Source organism: Physeter macrocephalus, chromosome 9 (assembly GCF_002837175.3).
Source record: "Physeter macrocephalus isolate SW-GA chromosome 9, ASM283717v5, whole genome shotgun sequence".
NCBI classification, from domain to species: domain Eukaryota; kingdom Metazoa; phylum Chordata; class Mammalia; order Artiodactyla; family Physeteridae; genus Physeter; species Physeter macrocephalus.
This window is the reverse complement of record NC_041222.1, coordinates 28,138,170-28,153,455: the sequence shown is the minus strand read 5'-3', so window position 1 is coordinate 28,153,455 and position 15,286 is coordinate 28,138,170.

Sequence of the window (15,286 nt, the reverse complement as noted above, 5' to 3'; positions counted from 1 at the left end):
AGAAATTGTGTCTAGGATAGCCTTGTACCACCACTGCCCACAGAGGAGAGGCTATAGGTAAGGTTTCACCGGATCAGCAAGCTGTGAGCAGCCTTCCAGGAAGAATGGTGATGAGAGGGTGTGCTGCACACCAGGATTTGCTGGGCCTGGCACAGACAAGGGCAACTGACCCCTCTGGAAGACAGCAAGCAGGCTGTGCACCCAAGGTGATCTAGCTCTAGCCGATGGCCATTTAGTTTAATTCAACAGGCATTCACTGGGTAGTGATTCTAGGACAAGCCCTGACCAGGTGATGATGGCAAGACATGGTGGCTTCTGCACCAGTGACCTCTCAGGCCACAAGGAGAGATGGGTGTGTAAATAATCTAAGAGAAGGCAGCATGAGGTCGGTACTGGGAGAACGACACAAACAAGTAAATGGAGGCACTGAGAAGGGCGTGACCAACTCTGACCCAAGGCAGAGGCTTCGGGGAGGACAGTGGAATCATAATTCTCTATGTGGTCCAGTTTCCTTAGTGTCTCCAGTTTGATCGTCACTCCCACCCTGGGGAGACAGAGTAAGGTTAGTTACTAAATAACTTTTTTTTTTTTTTTTTTGCTGTAAAATTAAGAGTGTAATGGCCACCGTAGAACATGTAGACAATGCAAATAAACAAAAAGAAGAAAATAAAAATCACTTATAAGCCCATTGTCCAGTGACTCCCCATTGTCCATATTTTGATGTATTTTCTTCTAGTACTTTTTCCTCCATAGATTTCACTCTGGATTCTGTCTTGGAGCCCACTTTTAAAAAAACTTAACAAGGAATAATTTTGTGTCACTAATGGTTTTGACAAATAAATTGGATACCATCAGATGGTTATAACATCCTTTAACCAATCCCTAATGATCAGATATTTAGATCTTTCTCATCACTCCCTCTCCCCACTATTATAAGCAGATTCTGGGATAAAATGCTTAAAGTTCTTGCATTTTTGTTCACACAGTTAATTATTTCCTCTAGACAAATTCCTGGGTTTGGAGTTGCAGTGTCAGAGGGTAAGCTCATTTTAACAGCCAAGTTTGCCCCCCACAAAGGTCATTCTGATTTATATTCTCAGCAGCAGTGTTTGAAAGGCCTGTATCTCTCCACAGTCACTGATGCTGGCTTTTCTCACCTTTTAATCTTTGTCAATTTGATAATCAGAAATTTCCTCTAGCTGGTTTAGTCTGTATTTCTAAGTTGATTAGGGATTTTGAACATTTTTTTCTGTATTTACCAGCCATGTGTATGTATGCATGTCCTTCCTGGTAAAATGTCCGTTTTGTGTTTCTCTGATGTATTTGTAAGACCATCTGATGTACCAGGGCAAGAGATAGTGGCCCCCGCCTTGATGATGAGGAAGCTGAGGTTCAGTGAGGATAAGTGACTTTCCAAGTGTCACTTGGGCAAATCAGTGCTGGAACCAAGACCTCCGCCCAGGGCTTTGCAGTCACTCTCTAGCACTGTGCCCATTGCATCACGCTGATAGATGACCCCCTCCTATGGTTCTGGGGTAAAAAAATCAAGCCTGCCTTCTTTCAATTTAGTCTTGATTCCTAAAATAATCTATCCTCTAACATACAGTAGTGTTAGCAGAGAAAATATGTTCCGCCACTTACCGCTAAAGGAGCGGAGATCTGCGGTGGGCTGTGACCCTTTAAGAGCGTGCCCTCCATTCTGATAAATCAGGTCCTGGAAGGCTGTGTGGGAGATTAGTGCTGACGTGTGTGGGGACAGTTAGCGTGGTTATTAACAGGCCATCATGGCTGGAGACAGCTGGCTCAGCGCACACCTGTGCTCCTGGAGACGCCAAGTCCAGGGCTGCACTCTGAGAGCTGCCTGGACTGAGGGATTGTCCACCCACGCAGCCACACACCCCGGGACGGCTCTGCAGTGCCCATCCATGCACCCCACTCTGCTCGGTTGGTCGTGTGGCCACTTGCAAAGCCTGGGGTTAGAAAGAGCTGAGTCCCAAACCTGGCTCTGCCATGAGCTTACTGGTACCCTAAACACCTCCTTGCTTCTCTCTGCCACCTGTCCAAGGTGTTAGACAAAATCATCTCCAAGGGCTCTTCTGAGTCTAGGTTGCCTTGCCCTCTCCATCTACCCACCCCTGTCCACCCTGGCCTTTTCTGCCTCTCGGCTGCCTGAACGCCTAGAAAGTACACCACCCCTTCTCCGAGTTCCTGTCTGGCCTCCTCTGCCTGCCTCCCACCAGCAACAGAGCAGAGGTGCGCATTCAGGTCCAGGCTGTGACACGACAGTCTCCTCTCTTCAGCTTTGGTCAGCATGTCAGATTCAGCTCTGGGACCCACACTTTATTTTATTATTGTGTGTGTGTGTGTGTGTGTGTGTGTGTGTGTGTGTGTGTGTGTGTGTGGTATGTGTGTGTGTTAAACCCTTTGTTGCTTACTTTTATTATTATACAAGCAATGCACATTTGTTATAAAAGTCAGAAAATAGAGATAAACAAAAAGAAGAAAATGAAAATCATGTGCAATCCCAATATCAAGGGAAAACCCTTCTTAACATCTTGGGGTCTATCCTTATCTCTCATATTTATTTTTCATTTTTACAGGAAAGGGATCAGATGGTATGCATTATTTTTTATTGAAAATAATTCTGAATTCCTTATGTTCTACCAAGTATACTTCTGTGACATCATTTCCAACAGCTAAGTAGGTTTTCAGTGGGTACGGAAATGCAGCCAACCATTTCTATTAATGGGCGTTTAAGTGTTTCTAAATTTTTTATATAATTTAACTGAAAAACATGAAATTTCTGACATTTGGCTGCTCTTGACCTAAGAAATGGCAGTTTCATAGGGTTTAACCTAATGTAAATAACACCATGATGAACATAATTAAGACTGATCTTTGCATAATTTTCTTGGTTACTTGCTTGTCTTTCTAGACATTCCTAGAAATCCATTTGCTGAGTCAAAAGGGATGTATGTTTTCAAGTAGACCTACACTTTAATATACTGACCTGTGGCCTGTGTTCAAAGCAGAACAAGAAACCAAGGGACAGGGCTGAGGAACAGTTTCAGGAGCTGACTGTTGGGTGTCCTGGAGAGGAGCCTGGGTTTGGCCTCAGATGATGGGGCAGAAGTCCCAGCTGCTTCCCTCACTAGGGTGTGACCCTGGACCAGTGACAGCAGAGGTGAGACGTAATCTGGAGAGCAATCAGCAGGGTTTTCATAATGGGATAACTGGTGCTTTGTTTCAAAGATATTGGTGGTTTGGACATTCCAAACCCTGTCTAACCGCCATCACCCTTTGAAATTCCTTTGCCTGAGCTTAGGATTCTCTGACCTGTGAGATCAGAAGCCCCCCCTTCTCCTGGGAAAGGTGACTCTGAGATGAGGGCTTTTTACCTGACTCTCAATTGCCTCCGTGGTTTTGAATGTTTAAGAATGTGACTTGGCCTCGAGCATGGACCCAGGCCCGGCTATGGAGGGAGGTCCTGATGGATTCCATGGTGGCAGACCTCCCGAACCATTGAAGCGTGCAGGCTGAATTTTAAAAATAATTGTCCTTTTTAATGATGTAAAACATGTCATCTAGATTAAAAAACAAACACACTTTATCACTTTGCCAGTCCTTTCTTCTTTCCTCCCAGGGCCAGATGGGGATTGCGTGAATATTTCTGGCATATTTCACATATTTAATAACGCCCTTGGAGGTTCTTCCAGATCTGATGAAAATGTGGAATTGAACTCTGCCCATAGACACTATTCACAGAAAAGAAAACTGGTGGTAGGGGCGTGTGTGCGCGTGTGTGCTGGCGTTGGGGACGCATCCTATTTTGGAAGCAGCTGGGTCTTCAAGTCAAAAGACCTGGACTTTTTATCTTGAGCAACAGAGGACATTGTTCTGAGCCCCCTTGGTGCCTTTTGGCGGGTGGGGGAAAGAAAGGGAAGAAGAAATTACTGCAGCTAAGCAAACTAGAACAGCTTCGGTAGACAGGCCTTCCCCGACAGCTTTCCGCTAGCTCTCTTGAGCTGCGGCGAATCCAAGAAAATAATTAAAGCTTTAATTTATTTATACATCTTCTCTATAGATGTTATAGATCCAACAATTGCCGCCTCCTAATTTATGCACGCGGAGTCCTGCAGGAGCCCCGGGCTGCTCACAGAGGCCGAGCGCGGGTCCGGGGCCGCCGCCGGGAGGAGTGCGGCCCCTGGCGGAGCGGGGACCCGGGCGGGCTGTCAGCCCCGCGGCAGCGGAACAATGGCTCGGGTCGTCGCGAGGCGCGCCGTCCCGGCGGCCGCCTCGGAGCGGGCGCACCTGGGTGATGGGCACCTCCCGAGACTCCCCGGGACGGCGGGCCTGACAGGCGCGTGGCGATTCCTTAATGGACTGCGCGAGTGTTCTCCGGGAGAAGTCTGCGGCGGTCCCCGAGGAGAGATCATCAGGCAGAGTGGTCCCCGGAGCAGGATTTATTAGCAGACAGGATGGGGAAGTTGATTAGCCTCCGCGGCTGAACGGACATCCTGTCAGACAGGCCTCTTAATCCAATCACTTACCTGTCGAGGGGGAGCCTCCTGCCCGCCGCCCCACACCGCCTCCCCCGCCGCCCGCGGGGCCCCTGCTACCTGCCCGCCCCAGAGCCAGGAGCTGCGACCAGGGCAGGGACCCACCGAGCACAGTCCACACCCGGGTCTGGGGCCAGGGGAAGAACGCGCCCGTCTCTCCATCTCTCCCTGGCCGGGTCTGCTCTCTGATTCTGTCTTGCTGTTGAGGGCACCTCCAGGTTGCTTTCTGGACTCACAGCCCTGGTGGTGATCCTCTCCTGCGTGGAAACCTTGCCTTCTGTGGCTCCCTATTCCCCACTCAGGAAAATATCGCTCCTGCGTTTTGCCTCGTTTGACCCTGAACCACCTTCCCAGCATCATCCTGCTCTGGTCCCTCTCCCTGGAGTCTCTGCTCTTTGCAGACCCAGTTACCCTCCTCCTTTCCTGAAATGGGCTTCTGCCTGCATTCCCTGCCCTTGCTCCAGGTATGGGGTCTGGCTAGAATGCTCGCCCTCTTTTTCTTTTCTTTTTCAAATTCAATTTGTCCTTGGAGGTCTGGCTCACAAACCTCATCTTCCCTGATTACATCCCTTCTCCCTCCATGGCCAGGTCATCTCTCCCTACTGTGAAGCTTTATGTGTGCCAGGGTGAGGACTCTAGCCCCAGATCCTGCCTCCAACACTTCCTAGCTCTGTGACCTTGGCCAAAAGACCTCACCTGGGCTTCCCGCTTCTGTCAAATAGGGATGATAACAATAAGTTCCTCACAGGGTTGCCATGAGGACCAAATGAGAGGATGCATTCAAGAGCTGGGCGTAATGCCTGGCACATAGCAGTGCTCAGTACAGTCCTTTACAGATAAGATGGTTAAATATTTGTTGAGTGAATGAAGGAACTGCTGCTGCAGTGCAGACCAAGTATGGTGTGCCATCTTTTGGAGTGACCCCAGGAGGCCCCATTTCTGGTTTATCTGACCATTGAAGGAGCAGGAGGGTGAGGGACAGGGCCCCCTTCTGCTTTGTGTGGCAGGCATTGACTCCAGCTCTTGTCAAGAGTTTAGGAATTCAGACCCTATTGATCCACTGCATCTTCAAAGCCATCAATCATCATTAAGAAACAGGACCTGAGTCCCTGGATGGGGCGGCTGGTACTGGGTAATTTAGAGGATTTTACACACACACACACACACACACACACACACACACACACACACACACACACACACACACACAGAGATGTGGCTAAAAGAAGTCAGCTAAGACAAGCACTGAACACTCAGCAGGCAGGGGGGATCTTATATAGACCAAAGGTTACTGACCAGGAAATACATCAGATTCTACTTCCTAGTAGAATCGTAGATTTTTGTGGTCGACTGTAATTGTCTATGAGCACTTCACTTTGGTAAATGTGGATATTGAGGTCTCATCCAGGCCCTCACCTCCTACCGATGCCTGTCTTTTCTGGCTGCTCACAACACGCCAATCTTGCCTGGGTCAATGTCAAGGTCACTGGTTTCTGATTTGGGCCACCTTCCTTATTTCTCTTTCAAAAAACCAGAATAGCATTTTCCAAGCCACAGTCATCAGGCAACGTTCCTATGCCTTGGTGTTTTTCAAGGATTTCTAACCATGCCTAGAAAATCTTGGTGTGGCGGAACATACCAGTGGAATGGGATTCTGAGCACCTGGGTCGGGGTCAGGCCCTGCTACTGGTTAGTCGTGAGATCTTGGGTGGTGGAGGAGCATTTAACCTCGCTGAACTTCAGTTTCTTCATCCATTAAATGGGAATAATATTTGCTCTCCCGTCACCAGAGGAGAAATTTAAGAGTAAAATGAAGTAGTTAATAGGAACATGCTTTTACAAGTACAGTACTATACAAAATTAAGGCAGGATTACTGTCATGAAATCGTTCCTAAAATATTGATTGCCCTCAATGCGAGGTGCTGGGGAAGTAGAGGTGACCAAGCCTCAGACTGCCCTCAGTGGGTTCACACGCTAACGAGGGAGAGGAGAGATGTGGGGACACTGGCTAAGGCACCAGGACAGAGGAAGTCAGTGCTGGGAAAAGGCGTGACTAACGTGCTAGGAGAAGGGAAGGAAGCATCGTCCTCCCCAGCTCTGGGGGCTGGCCAGGCTTCAAGTAGGAAGGAGACTGGAATAGTTGGGGAAGAGGGTGACAGACAGGGAATAGCAAGGGTAATAGCCCAGGGACAGGAAGGTGGTCGTGTGGTAGAGAGGGGGGAAGATGAGGCGGGGAAGCAGTTGGGAGCCAGATATGCAGGGCCCTGTGGCCGATGAACGCAGCCCACATGGAAGGGTTCTCAGCAGGGAAGTGACAAGGTCAGGTGCATTCTGGAACTTTGGGAAGATGGCAGGCTGTGTATGGAGCATGGGTGGAGGGGAGGCAGGAGGCAGGGAGGAAGTTACTGCCATGTCCAGATGAGAGGTTGTGAATCCTGAGGACCTGGGAGCTGTGGGACTTGCTTTTGACCCCCTGGGTGGGGCAGAGCGTACGAGAGGGAGCAGGGGTGAGGATGGCTGAGGGGACTGGGGGAACCCTGTGGAACCAGGTTGAGGAAACCCTGGTCTGCATTATAATCCGAACAGGTAATAGTCTTTTTGCAGGGAGGCCTCTCTGTCTATGCAGAGGGCGCTACGCTGGTGCCAAGATGAATGTTCACAATGCCTGTGCACCTGGATAGAGGACTGTTCATAAAACAAGTGTCTCAGTCCTCTCCCATCACACCACTGATACAGGGACTGACCCCAGGAAGAACTTGTACCCTGAGAACCATCAGTAGAGCGCAGAGGGTGGGCTTGGAGTCAGATCTGGCTGAAGTTCTGGCTCCTCCACTCCCAGCGGTGGGACCCCAGACAAGGGGTGTAACTTCAGTGTTCTTATTTTTTAAATGGGGATAATAATAACCAAACTGTATTAAGTACTTATGTGTCAGGCACTGTGCCATTCTCACTGCTGGGACGAGGGAGGGGGACCACTCGTTCCAGCCCCTCCCACTCCAAGCTTCCCTCTTCCTGTGGGCACCTCCTTGGGACTTCAGAACCCTTCCTGGGTGAGCAGGAGTAGGTAGGAGGCGACACCAATGAGGAAAATCAGTTTGCTCTGATAAAAATCCTATTGTTGGGAGAAACCTTGCAATTTTCCACAATGATTATGGCTTCAATGCTAGAGTCACAGGCACAGCGTAGATAGGGTGTTGTGAGACACAAGGTCCCAATTCCTCTGCCTGTTAGGGGTTGACCTCTCTAGGTGAGGCAAGGGACTGTGACCCAGACCTGGGGAGAATAAACTGGGATTTACCTGAGTCACTGAGACCAGGGGCCTGGCTCCTGAATGTTCTGAGGTCTGGAAGTGGCCCAGTGTGAACCTGGGACTGTGGGAGCTCCTTGGTTCCCTGTGTAGAGCCCACGTGGTCTGCTGCCTGCCCGCCCCATGCCCCTTCCCACCCCATCCTGGGGCTCCGGGCAAGAGGGGCAGACGAAGCCCTGTGCCTGCTCACGGCCTGCGTGATGGAGGGACAGGAGCCAGTTGTTCTGAATGGGAGGGGGTGGAGGCCATGCTCTGGGCTTCCCAGTTGTGTGATGCTGGCTGGCTGTGCTCAGCAGCCCTGCGGGTAGGAGGAGGGAGACAGCTGGTTGGGGTTCTGGGGGCAGGGATGAAGTTTTAGTGATTCCTGTATCCCCAGCACAGAGTAGGTGCTCAGCAACTGTGATGCTGAATCAAAGAAGAGCTGAGTAGGGGTTGTGCTGGTAGCAGAGGAGAAGGCTGCTCCAGACTGAAGAACCTGCCTGAGCAAGGGCCTGGAGGTGGTCACAACAGGAGATGAGGCTGAAGAGTGAGTGTCCGAGAACTCAGGTTGGGGGCACACAAACAGCCACCCCATTCCAATCCCCTCCCCACTTGGAATCCATTCTAGAACCCCAGCAGCAGCCTTGCAGAAGATCTTCTGGCTGTACTTGAATGCCTCTGGAGACAGGGAACTCATTCTTCCCTTGACACTCCTTTGCATCTTAGAACATCTCTAACTGTGAAAAAATGAATTCTTTCTTAAACTAAGTGAGCACTGATTCTTTCAGGGGCCCCTACTGCTCCTCAAACTGCCTGCTTCTTTGGCTCCTTGAGTGCCAAGCCCAGGGGTGTTGTCCTTATTCTGCAGATGGAGGGAGCCCTGGAGGCCTCTGAGCAGGAGGACCACGAACAGGTGGATCTTTGCTCAGAAAGGCGACTCTGGCTGGGCTGGGGCTGAGGCAGGGCAACGTGCCATCTGTCTCTCTGCACCTATTCATACCCACTGCGCTCAGTAACAGACTTGAGGGTAGATAACCAGTGATAACCATTTCTCTTACCAGACAAACGGGTCCAAGGCCAGCGGTCATGGGTATGGACTGAGTGGAGGCACATGCAAAAGTTTGTATCTTAGGGTCATCCTGAGTCTAGGGATCATGGAAGTCAGTGCCAAACCCTGTTGGCTCTCTGGAGTCTGTCTCTCTGCAGAACTAGAGATGGCAGGCAGATGCAGGAACTGGGGGTCTTGGGGTAAAGGGAGTCTCCAGCTCTCCTCTGGACCTGATGCCGGGGAGGCAGCTGGAGGGATGTAGCAGATGGCCGTGGTGAGGACTGGTGCTCAGTGGGAGAGGCAGTCAGCTCTCCACCTTGAGATCAGGGCTTCACCTGCCCCCAGGATCCCTTCTGACCTTTGCATTCTCCAAAAAAAGTCAAGGTGATGACAAGACACATCTCTCGCATCTCAGCCATCATTGTATTTGAAAGATGGGCCTGGAGCAGGTGGACTGCTTCAATTATGATGGATGAGGACGGTGACAGCTCTCGGGAGAGCTGCGGGAACCTGGCAAGTGTTCACTCAGCTATGACTCCTCTGGTAGCAATTTGACAAGATCAGAGCACTTTATGGAAGTGGAAAGTTTGGGGACCTCGGGGTTTGCTTGGCCCGGGGACTCTGTCTGCTGGAGCCCTTTGTCAGTAACACAGGGTGGGCACCTCTCTTAGGAGGGCCAATGTGGGGAGGCGGGAGCAGCCCATGGGGAGGCACTCTGCCTCAGAGGCCTCCTGGCCCTGGGCTCCACCTGGGCCTTGCCTGCTTCAGTCTCCCCCAGTCGCTGACCAGGGGACACCAATGTGGCTACAGCCACCAGGGGACACCTCACAAGCCAGGTAGGCATCTCCCTTGAGCAAAGCTGGAGATTCATACCCTGCCTCATGGCACTCTCCGTGTAGACTCTGGGTGAAGGGAGGTCTGGGACCAGACAGCCCCATCTGTCACTGGCTGTGAAGCTTCACTTTGAGCTTCAGTTGGATCATCTTGCTTGGGCTTGGTGGCTCGGTGTTAAGTGAGATAACCTACAAGGAGTACCCAGCTTGTCCCAGGTGTTCAGTCAATGCTGCTTTTCCTCCCTCACTGATTCTGTTGTCCTTTGGTGCATTTCTTTATTCATTCAGCAAACCTTGGCCCCAGGAATTAGATGTGGTCCTGGAGATGAGGGGCTCACAGCTTTAACCGTGGTTGGGTCAGGCAGTCCCCTGGCCTCACTGCCCCTGTTGGTTGCTGGGTGGAGGCGTCCACCTTGCAGAATGATGGCCAGCACAGCCATGGCCTTAGTGCTCCTGGACCCTGCGCCTCCCAGGCATGCGTGGGCTTCTCTGAATCAGGTCTGCTCTGAAGCCAGGATTCAGGTATTCCTCACTTTAGAGGGTCACCTTCCTAGAGCCTGGAGGGAACCCCCAGCATGGGCAGCTCTGCTAAGATTAGTGGAGCTAATCAGAGTCTGTCCTTGGGATTTCATACACTAGCTGGGAAAGAAGATCTCTTTCCTCTCTGTTGTAAAGACATAAGATGTAAGCTAGAAGTTGCCTGCAGGCATGGCTCTGGCCTTGGGGGGATAGCTGATTCATTAGAAAAAAACGAACTTGGAGAGAGGCAGAGAAGTGGAGAGAGAGAGCCCTGGTTGCATTTGAATCCCTGGCTCCAGTAATCTCTTATTCCAGTGTCTTTACTGTGGTTTCACTATTTAAGTGAATGTCCATAACATTTCCCTTTTGGGTTAAGCTGGTTGGGGCTGGGTTTCTGCCACTTGCAACCAAAGGATTCCAACTCTTATTAATATATGTAGCACAGTACCTGGCTTACAGCAAGGGCTCAGTAAGTGGTAGCTCTCAGAATTAACTCAAGTCAGCCTCTGTGCAGCTTGACTTTGGTGCTGAATTTCCATCTCCATTTACCTCTGGCCACCTTGTCATGAGGATTTGTGCATCCTCCCTGCCTCCCAGCCCAGAATCTAGGGTTACCTGCATGCGGCACAAAGCTTGTAGGTAGCTTGAGGCCTGAGCCTGCCTGGCAATGAAGGCAGCAGCGCCAGCCCATGTAAAACAGCACCATGGACAGTGGCAGCCCAGCTTGCAGCCGCCTACCACAGGACACAAACACAGTCAAGCTGCTGACATCCTTCCCCATGTCGGGGCCTGATAATGAACAAGTAATTTATGTCCAGGAGTCAGTGGAGCCTGTCGCAGGCCAGGGCTGAAATGTTACTACGAGGGATTCCTATGAAGGTCATTGCCCTGCTCTTGTCGCTGTTAAGTGTTGTCTGTAAATGGCATCCCCATTGGAGGCGTCCCCTTGTTCTCCTAGTTTCTTTGGAGGGAGAAGGACGCACGTTTGAGAAGCTGGGTTGGGAAGAACAGTGGGCTTCTTCTGAGCCACTCCCTTGCAGCGGCCCTGGAATCTATAAAATCTAACCTCAGGTCACCCACAGATGAGAAAGGGAGATCCAGGGTGGACTGGTGCTGGAATGGCTGTGAGGGATCTGTGGGTAAGGAGGACAGGAATTGGGCATCCCTCTTTGGGGAGGGATGGAAGAAAAAATGGCTCCAAAGACTTTGTCTGCGAATTAATTTGAATCAGATGCCAGATATGACTGGAATCGTGTTCTGGGGATAAGGTAACAGAGTATCTCTTTTAAGAGCATGAAAAGAGAAGAGATAATGGAGAAGACGCTGGGCTAGTGAGTAGATGAACCACTCAACCCCTTCCTATGAGCCTTAGTCTCCCTACCTGTTAGTCGGCTAGTGAGACTTCACCATTCAGGAATGTAGGCAAAGCATGTTTAACAGTCCCATTTCTTGGATGAGGAAACTGAGGCTTAGAGGTCATACAGCTTCTATGTTCCAGACTTGGGTCTTTGGATAACCCAGTGCTCCATCCATTACCCAGCCTTGCATGCTGTTTATAGAAACTGTGGGACAAGCAGTCTCATGGGGTCATTCCCCTAGCAGAGGCCCAGCGGTCCCTCTCTGTCCCTCCATCATTTCAGAGCAAGTATTCCTCAGGAAGTTGCCAGGCTTCTTCTTTGCGGACAAAAAGAAGGGGAGAAGGAACCCCTTGAGAAAAGTTCTGTCTCCCTGAGGAGATTTGGCTGCTTGTGTGTGCTTTGCCTCAGCTCAGCCAGGCTAGGTTCTGTGGAGGGTCTGCAAGTGGGATCAACCCCATTCCTGCACCACGGGGTCCCTTGTCAGTGGCTTCCTTTCAGCTCCATTTCCACTTTCCACATTGGGTCTGGGGTCTCTGGCCTGAAACATGATCAATACACCCTTGGCTGAGTGCTGCAGTTTTCTTTCCCTCCCAGATGAGGACTACATTTCAATTTACTTAAAGGTCCTATGAGGGGATGAAAAACAAAGGCTAGAGGGACTTCCCTGGTGGTCCACTGATTAAGACTTCATGCTCCCAATGCAGGGGCCCAAGTTCGATCCCTGGTCAGAGAACTAGATCCCGCATGCCGCAGCTAAGATCCCGCCTGCTGCAACTAAGACCCAGCGCAGCCAAATAAATAAATAAATATTAAAAAAAATAAAGGATGGAGTGGGGGAACTTCCATGCCAACCCAAGCCAAATGAGGCCCCACAGCTGTGAGCTGAGCCTGCTCTGGGCACAAGGTCCCATGGCCACATCACAGGAGTTGGGCAATGTCCACTGTGCAGAGGGGTGCTGACAGCTTGATTCCCTCTGTGGCCTGGGCTTCTAGAAAATATCACTTAGCCAAGCTTGTACCCTCAGGTTCCCTTGGCAGAATTCTGGGAAGCAGGTAGGACCTGGATGATCACTCCCATTTCACAGATGAGGAGATGTGGCTCAGACAGGGAGAGTGGAGGGGACCAGAAGCTGGCCTTTGGGGCCCTCATGTGGAGCCCTTTCTGCTGCATCTCTGTCCACCCCACCCTCAACAGCAAGTGCAAAAGGGGTTGCCCAGATGCACAGGGCTCTGGGGCTCCTGGCCAGATGCTCCCTGAGCAGGATCGGGGGAGGCAGTGTCCCTCTAATGAGCACTGTCTGCAAGAGCATCCCCATTACAAACTATATTGTTTTTTATTTTTATGGGAAGATCTGTAAAAGGGATACAAGTTTATTTTGAAATGTTGGGAAAATAAGGCAGAAAGGGGGGTGATTTCTCCTGTCGCTCCCGACTGTCTGGCGGTCCTTTCCCTGCCTGTTTCTCTTGACTGTGTTCCTTTCTATTGCTGACTAATGACCTGCACCCTCCAGAGTCAGATAGACTGGGTCCAACTCTCAGGCCCACCACATTCTAGCTGTGTTACCTGGGGGAAGTTACCTCACTTCTCTGAGCCTCCATACCTTCATCTGTAAAAGGGGAATAAGAATTAGTGTGACTGTTGAGGTCATCCAGACTGGGACACGGCATTGGGACAACAGGCATAAACCAGGACTGTCTTGGAATACCAGGATGTACAGGCACTTAGCGGTAAGAGGAGTAGCTATTCATGGGTTATTGGAAATGATAAAATGCATGGAGCAACTAGCACAGAACTGAGAGTCCAAGTTCTCAGTGTAAGAGCTTTACTCTTATTACTGTTCATTCTCGTCATCTCAGGGCCTATTCTGACCTTCTTTTGAGACTGAGGGAGAATAAATGGTCTGAGCTGGGATTCCTCACCTTTCACACATGCATATTCTACACAATATTGGTATTTGACTTCTCTTCTAAGGTTGGGCTTTGGGAATGATCCTGATGGCTCTGAAGCCCTCTGACCATAAAGGTATGAGGTGATATGTAGTCACACAAGGTCATTAGCCAAGATCCTGGAGAGCAAACATCTCTGAATTGGGGATGAAGGTCATATTTGTCGGTTTATTCCTCCAGCTTCCCCTGCTAATACCTTCCACTGCTTACTATAAGATGTAGATTTTTAGGGTGATGGCTGGGTGGTGGGAGAGATGGTGTTGCTCAGAGAGAGGTGAAGCCTAGACAACCCTTCTGGAAAACTCACTCCTGGAAGTTGGCCTCGGGGGTGATCACACCTGCTCCTGGAGGCTGGGATTGGACAGCCAGGCTGGTCTGTCCTGACGTCATACCCTAGAGAATTCCAGGGAAGCTACTGAGGGGTCCTGGTAATTCAGAAAAAGTCACAGAAGAACATCAAGACAATCGGGGATGCCGCCGTCCCTGGGTGTTGTTAACCGCCGTTGGCATTTCAGGCCAGGTCTTCTAGTCTGATGGGAGTGTGTGTGTGCTCCGTGGGAAGGAGTTTCGTAGCTCAAGGTTGATGCACCCAGATGTACCTTTATTTTACCCATAAGTGGGCTTTTTTTGTGTGTGCCCTTGGTCTGCCCGATGCAGAAAAATCAGTCTAGTTGTATCTTCCCGAAGTCATTATTCTGGGACTTCTCAGTGACTTGAGGTTTTAGAGCTCCGTCACACTCAGGATTGCTCCCCGCCGTCAGGGTTTCCTCTCTTTCCCACCCTCTAGGTCGACCCTAAGTGGTGGGGGGAGCACTGTTTCTCTGCCTGGATCTCCATGGCCTACATGCCCCTTGCCCTTCTGGCCCAGCTGGGTGGGCCCCTTTGGGCTGAAACCCACTGAGTGTGGCTGCACCCGCCCCTGAGGGCCTTCCTGGCCATAAAACTCTGACTCATGACTTTTCAGTCAACCTGAGTGCCCCACTTGGGAACCGTGAGAATTTTCTGAATGCCCTGCCACGCAGTCAGGGGCTGCAAGAAACTGCATGGGGCGGTGGCAGGGGGTGCAGTACTGGCGTCTCAGGTCCGGAGGCACCACGTCTCCGTTCTGTTCTCCAGCGGCTGCCTCTCCCACTGGTGTAGGCTCAGAGGCTCTCTGCTCTGGGGTGTCCACACTTAACTGGGGCTTTTAGCATTTCCTCCCCTCCTGTGAGATTAGACCCAAGGCAGGTAGGTGACAGCATTCAGGGCTCTCCCGCACCAGCAACTGAGCTATATCTTCATCTGCAAACTCCCGCTCCCGCTTCAGGCCCGAGTGCCTTTTGTCTCATCTGGATGGGCAGGGGGTAACTGGTGGATGGTGCCCACCTGCTCACTTGTCCATCCTGCACCTTGGGCCATGGCTCCTGAACTTAAAACCTAAGAACTTGGGTTTTTTTTGTTTTTTTCTTTTTTTGGCCACGCTCGGCACGTGGGATCTTAGTTCCCCGACCAGGGATCAGACCCGTGCCCCCTGCAGTGGAAGCGTGGAGTCCCAACCACTGGACCGCCAGGGAATTCCCTGGGACTTTTATTCTTTGGTCCTATTCTGACAACTACCCTCTTGGGTAATGGGAATGGGGTGGGGCGTGACATGCTCTCATGGGGGGGGGTGAAGGCATGGGGTAAAAGGGGTGCAGGGGAGACAATGAGAACAAACCAATTAATATTTCAAATTCATGTCTTATCACAGGGATATA